General features: G+C 38.5%; 1 protein-coding gene across 5 annotated transcripts in view; it reads right to left on the reverse strand.

The window, feature by feature from the left end:
* The window catches only part of LOC130248185 (filamin-A-interacting protein 1), an 82,882-nt gene that overhangs the window by 300 nt on the left and 74,910 nt on the right, over positions 1–7,672 (reverse strand). The window lies entirely within an intron of this gene.

Below are 7,672 nucleotides of genomic sequence, written 5' to 3' on the forward strand. Positions count from 1 at the left end.
AAGAATCACTTTCTCGTTCACGTTAAAGTCCGCATGAACCAGAAACTGCGACCATTTTTTTTTTTCGTATTATAACAGTTTATTGAGAAACTGAATATGCACGGTTAAGTGTGACATCACGCAAAGCACTTTCCGGGTCCAAGCGCTATATCAAACTGTATGGGGAGACTCAACAAAGGGTTATAATAAACGTTTACGAAATGATGTAATACTTTAGAAATCACGATCGCAATATATAACCATGCCTAATATCCGATTGCCAGTTGTTCAAATTTGGTATTTGTGATGCAGCAAGTCCAGAAACTGTCGTGTACACTATGATTTAATATAAAATTCACTTTAATGTGTGATATGACTAAAAAGTGTCCATAAATGAAGATTTTCTCAATTTAAATGAGTAGCTGTTTAGACCCGGAAACCACTTAACAAGCGGATTAAATGAGAAAACAGTGGGCGTGGCTAGTTTCTTCTACTGCAAGCTGATTGGATGTAGTAAAGTAGGCATTTCATTCATTAAGATTTGTGGATAAAAGGGTTTGGGGGGAGAGTTATTACAACCTAACAGACACCTGCTCCTCACCAATTGTGTTTGTTGTTAAAACTGACAATTGGAGGCAGTGTTGCCAACTTATTTCAATATGCTTATTTCATGCGGCTGCCATTTTAAAGAACCAAAGCGAGGCTGGGGTGGGAAGAAACCCGGAAGTATAGGACCAGCACTGTAAACATTGAGCTGTTGCCGAGATTTTAAAATGCAGAAATGGTGTAACCATCACTTTAATATCATTCAGTAAGTTTAAATTAAACAATTAAAAGCATATTAGGCATCAAACAACATCACAATCTCTTTAAGAGTAATATGCTCAAGTCTCCTCCTAGGCTTCAGTTGATGGCACCAGTTAAACACCGTGACGACACTTCCCTGCTTCAGCCTATGTAACCCGGTGAGTGATAAAACACTGCAGTCCTCTGTAGCACACCCTCATGTTGTCTGTCATAGTGTTGTCCCGGTACTGCAGTTTTAGAAACGTCCATTTCCTGCTAACCTGAGCTGCTGAGCGCGTTCTTAAACACTGCTGATTTGCTATAGTGTTCACCAGTGCTCGACAGAAATGACTGTGATTGGCCATGAAGGTCATCAGTTCACCGCTCTTCACCCAGTGCGAACACAGATACACGGACACTGGAGCGCGAAGCAGGCGCGAAGATCAGTCGAGTCATCAAGGTAAACAGCGGTGGGTGAACTAAGACCTTCTCAACCAATCACAGTCATTTCTGTTGAGCACGTGAACACAATGGCAAATCAGCGCTGATTAAGAACGCCATCAACAGTGCCTTAAATGTATTGCAGTATTGTGACAAGTCTAATATAGTGAAAGAATCAGTTCATTAACTTGAGTTTGATAAATGGCATCAAGAATGTGTGTTTGGGAAAGAAAACGTTAGCTAACTAGTGCCATTTCCCTTAACTTAGCTCTGATATCCCCTTATATTTTCACCATTCATTCAAAACAGACCATCAGGTCACTTGGAAGATGGTGAAATTATACATTTGTGTTGTTTTCTCTTCGTTGATAAGATATACAGCCAGGTACACAACATTACTCTGTAACTTCAAGTGATACTTCCGGGTTTCTTCCCACCGCAAACTTGATTTCACTTTTAAAAATGGCGGCTGCGTGAAATCAGTCTATGAAAAGGCCTGAAAAGTCGCTAAATGTCGCTAGATTACATCATATGTTAATTTGCATATTACTGTCATCATCACGTCCAACCGTTTCTATTTGTTTAACAGCCTATGGTTGATAAAGGGGTACTTATATTTGCACTATCCTTATTGTAAGCATGTCAATTTAACAAAATTGATTGTTGTTTGAATACAGTATATTAGTATTGATGTGTAGTGAATTTGCAGTAATATAATGAGTGTATTTATATACCGCATTTATTGTGTATGGCCATACACACAAAGCACTTCACAATCATGAGAGGGGTCTCTCTACACCACCACCTGTGTGCAGCATCCACTTGGATGTTGCGACGGCAGCCACAGGACAACGGCGCCAGTGTGCTCACCACACACCAGCTATTAGTGGAGAGGAGAGACAGTGATAGAGCCAATTCGGTGGATGGGGTTGATTGAGTGGTGGTTAAATACCCAATTCACCTATACCACATGTCTTTGGACTGTGGGGGAAACCGGAGCACCCAGAACGAACGTGAAAGCAGGGAGAACATGCAAACTCCACACAGAAACACCAACTGACCCAGCCAAAGCTCGAACCAGCGACCTTCTTGCTGTGAGGCGACAGCACTACCTACTGCGCCACTGCATCGCCATATATATATATATATATATATATATATATATATATATATATATATATATATATATATATATATATATATATATATATATATATATATATATATATATATATATTTATATACTGTAGTGTGTGTGTGTGTGTGTGTGTGTGTGTGTGTGTGTGTGTGCGTGCGTGTGTGTGTGTGTGTGTGTGTGATATACATGCCCACACGTCCATATACACACTGCATACACATTCATACTATATATACACACTCACAAACACACACACACACACACACACACACACACACACACACTTATATTTATTGTTATTGATCTAATGGTAACGAGAAAGAAAAAGAGAGCTGATTTATTATTCTATTTTATTCTTTTATTTATTTGTAAGTGTTTATAAAGGCTGCTTGTATTGTTGCTGTGTACGACTTTCTTATCACAAATATTGCTGGTGCAACGCTTCTTCAGCTGATGAGCACCACAACACGCTGCGTTACGTCTCTGCCATCGTGTCATTCCGTAATGCAGAACTGTGCGACTTGCGTGTGTTGAGTACATAAGTACTGAAAGGCACATGATCGCTCACGTCACGTTCCGCTGCAGATTGATTGGTGTAACGTCTTATATACCAAGCGTCACTGACAATCCTGTACACAGCGCTAAAACATTTAGTTATGCAGAAATTATTAAAATATAGTTAAAATATCGATACTTTTAAAAAGTATCGATACCAAATTAAAAGCTTCTGAGTATCGATATATCGATACTCGAGCATCGATGTGCACATCCCTAGTTTGTACCGTATTTTTACGGTAAAATACTGGCAACCATAGCTGCCGTTTTTTTTTTATCGTAAATTTTACGGATTTATTTTTTACAGTGTAGCTATATGAGCTTACAAAATCAATACGGTTAGTTCTGATTTCATTTGCACTTCAAGCACTTAATAAATGGCCAAGTTCATATGGAGGGTGAAAAATCCCAGCAGTTTTACGATGGTTTTCTGGGAACGGACTCTCCTGAATGCTTTATCTCATGAGTGATGTCATCAGCGAGCTGCCAAAGCCTGTTATTACGCATGGTTGGATTAGAAAATGAGCAGTCGGTTGTTTTTTCGACAGCAGGCTGCGGCGGTGGAAGTGGAATTAATTGATTTTAAAAAGCCTCAATGCAACGGTGACACTAATTCACAGTTTGTCTTAAAAAATTAAAGCTTCTCTCATCATTTACTCGCTCCAAAAGCTGTTTGACTTTCATTTCCCCGTGGCTACTAATGTCTAAATGAATTAGAAGCACATATTGAGACCCTAAACCACAAAACCAGTCTGTATGTCAATCATTTTCCTTTAGCTTAGTCCCTTATTTATCAGTGGTCGCCACAGTGGAATGAACCACCAACTACTCCAGCATATGTTTTACACAGCGGATGCCTTTTCAGCCGCAGTCCAGTACTGGTAAACTCCCATACACACTCAGACTCGCACATACACTCATACACGACGGCCAGTTTAGTTTATTCAATTCCCCTATAGCGCATGTGTTTGGACTGTGGGGGAAACCGGAGCACCCGGAGAAAACCCACGAAAACAGAGGGAGAACATGCAAACTCCACACAGAAATGCCAACTGACCCAGCCGGGACTCGAACCAGCGACCTTCTTGCTGTGAGGTGACAGTGCTAACCACTGAGCCACCGTGCCACCTTATAAACAGTCAATAATACATTTTTCTTTAATGCCAAATATCATTAGAGTATTAATGATTTGATCCACCGTCTAGTCAAATAGTGGGTCAAGAGTGTTGGTTTTGAAGTGTGTGTGTCAGTGTGTATTAGTTTTTGAGGTGTAAAAATGATTTCATAGCTAGTGGGTCAAAATTTACCCAAAGAACAACTGTTGCCTCCTATGAGAATAGAAAATGATAAATTTTTTTTGTAATGTTAAGGTAATTTTAGGCAATATGGTTGCTCAGTGGTTAACACTGTCGGCTCACAGCAAGAAGGTCGCTGGTTCGAGTCCAGGCTGGGTCAGTTGGCATTTCTGTGTGGAGTTTGCAATTGGCTTTCCTCCAGGTGCTCCAGTTTCCCCCACAGTCCAAACACAAATTGGCTGTAGTGTGTAAGTGTGTGTGAGAATGAGTGTGTATGGGTGTTTCCCAGTACTTGGTTGCAGCTGAAAGGGCATCCGCTGTGTAAAACATATGCTGGATAATTTGGCGGTTCATTCCGCTGTGGCGACCGCAGATTAATAAAGGGACTAAGCTGAAGGAAAAATGAGTGATAAAGTAATAGTCCAAAAATGAAAGTTCTGTCATCATTTACTCATCTTCTAAACCTGTTTGAGTTTCTTTCTTCTGTTGAACACCAAGGAAGATATATTGAAGAATGCTGCTGCAAAAAAAAAATCTATTGACTTCCATAGTAGCTATTTTTGGTGAATATTAATGGCTGCTTTTTCAAAATATAGGGTTAAAAAAAATTCATAAAAGTTTGGAAACACTGTGTGGTGAGCTGAAGAAATATTCATTTAGGGCTGCGCAATATATCGGAAAGTTATCGTTATCGCAATAATAGTGCAATATACATATCGCAGACATGTGATAAATTACATTGATTTTATGCATTTGGTTGTTTATCTATTGACCAATCAGAATTAGATGGGGCCTTTCTATCCTTAGCCCCGCCTCCCCAGTAGTTGCTGTTCTGCTATTGGCTGGAGTGACCAAAAGGTGAACCCAGAGCTGAAAATAAACACTAAGTGTGGGAAATGAATGGTTTTCACTCTAAGGGCCCCGGCACAATAAGAGAGATAATGATCATTTGTATGTTTTTATTATTAGCAGTATTATTTATTATATGCATGCTTAAATTTGTTTTAATATAAACAAGTTTAGATTTGTCCGCCTGTGGGGTTTTGAAGACGTCTGCATCACCATATGGGGGATAAGAACAGGACGCGTGATTGGATATAACTCAGTTTTTTGACCACGCTTCATTATTATTGTTTATTTATTTATAGTTTGCTGGAAATTAAAACTAAATTTAGAAATAGTTTTGAAACAAATCTTTGTGCTTAACAAACGAAATTAAATATGCAGGCTAATGGATGTCTTCAGTGGAGTGTCATTTCATTGTTGTACTCAAAGTAAAGGAGTAAAGTAAAGAGTGAAAGTAAAGGAAAGAGAAAGTAAAGAGGCCGAATGGAGGAGGCTCGTTCTTTATCCTCCCGCTGCAGATACTCTGTTTTAACTGTTTTCTCGCTAATTCTAAATTCTAATTCTGTATTCATCGCCATCTTCTCGCATTCAGTTTTTCCTCTTGCAAAGTCCACCATGTAAATAGCAAATGTGCCATGGCGTGACACAACCGACTCTTAAAGGGAATGTGAGATGAGACTCTGATTGGTTTAATGTACGTTACGCTCAAAACACACCCATAACTCATTAAGAGAATAAGCTCAACCCTATTAGACCATGCGCCAGGGTGCCGACTGTATATTTTCATCCTTAAAATAGCAAAAGTGGATTCGGATATGCACTTACTGCTGTTGCACCATGCGCTTTAGACTTTGCGCTTAGATCATTAAAATAGAGCCCATTATGTTTTAAAGACTAAATGTTTCCACCTCAACACAGTTTTTTAGTCTGAATTAGAATTAATTAGATCAGAAAAATATCTTTTACTTGTTTATTTTAATATCATTAAATAAATAAATGATTTAAAATATAGCTAAAACTAAATTTTTCTAGGGAAGTATCATATCGTAAGAAATATCGTTATCACAATTGCCTATTCCAATAGCCTATAGTGCAGCCCTATTTCGAGTGATCAATCCTTTTAACAAAAAATAAGTCCAAAAAGGATCATGCTGTATGAGTTTACCCTTGGAATATTCAATTTATTTTCTTACCCAGTTTGCATATGTAGATTTGTTTTCTTGTTTTAAGCCTAGCTCATTTTATTTCATCTTTTAAACAACCTAATCTACTCATATTGTGCCAGAATGTGTTACTGAAAGAAACTAAAAGCATTACATAATGTTATTATTACTATCAAACTCCTACACTGTTAGAGCTTAGATATCTAAAACTGTCTCTACTGAACATGCTTTACTAACATCAGTATGGTTTAAAATGTTATTCACACATTATGGAGGTTTCCTGAACTGAAATACACATACAGTTTGAAGAAATAAACAATACCCTGTCTGCAACTTCCCCCATTTCATCGCATATAACATTAAAGGTCCCGTGAAGTGATTTGAAATGTGTAGTTTTATGTGATGGTTGATATAATGTCAACAGGCTATATGCAGAGCTAGTGTTTCTTCCCATTCTGATAAACTTCCGGTGAACGGTTGATGTGAGTTTTTTCCATTTTATACGGTTCCTTTTACGGCATCGATGTTGTAATGTAATTAAAATACAATCAGTTAAATAGACTTCCGCCTTCATTTAGTTTCTCAAGCGTAAAACGAGACGAAAAGCCGTTTACTCGCACGCGCTTGTCTGAATCGGCAGGCTAGCACAGAAGCTCCATTCAATATACTGGGGTAAAATAAATGCTCATATTATAAAGACATGGCGGGGGGAAATGTAATTTAATGTAGTGCTTCTTGTACAATCTGAAACCCATTTTATATCGGATATCACTCAGCCAGTGGAGATCGCTGATTTTTAAAGAAAGCAGACCTTAAACGCGCCGATTTTGTAACCGTATACAGTTCACTGGAACCGCTTAACCCAGTAACCCAGGTTACCGACAAATTAAAAGTCCTTTAGCATACTTCCGCATATACCCTATAGAAAAATGAAGAGAGGGTGATATATTTTTGCTCCATGATTGGCCAGCCCATTCACCAGACATGAACATTATTGAGCATGTCTGGGGAAAGATAAAGGAGGAGGCATTGAAGATGAATACAATGGAGTCCTGCAAAAACGCTTTCTTTGCCATTTCAGATTTGATTGGTCAGAAGATTTGATGAGAAACTGTAGTACAGTATGAGGAGATGTGAAATAAACAGCTGATCCATTTAGACGGAAGTGACAAACTGCACGCTTTACATGTTCGTATACGTTTTATATCTTCTAAACATCAATTTTGTCACTGTTTTGGAGCACACCAACATATAGATCAGTGGTGTAGTCCTTGCTATACGCACGTATACTCCGTATGGCTACTTTTTTCCATGAGCTGTTTGGGTATTACGACTTCTGAGGATCAATAATTGCGTATACCCTCTGTACACTCACTTGTTTTGCTGATTAGACTTCCATAATTTGCGTGTATTCACGTTCCCTTTAACTGTAAACCAAATGTTTTTTTTAACTCGTATCTTAATTTGTT

The sequence above is a fragment of the Danio aesculapii genome, chromosome 20 (assembly GCF_903798145.1).
Source record: "Danio aesculapii chromosome 20, fDanAes4.1, whole genome shotgun sequence".
Classification (NCBI taxonomy): Eukaryota; Metazoa; Chordata; class Actinopteri; order Cypriniformes; family Danionidae; genus Danio; species Danio aesculapii.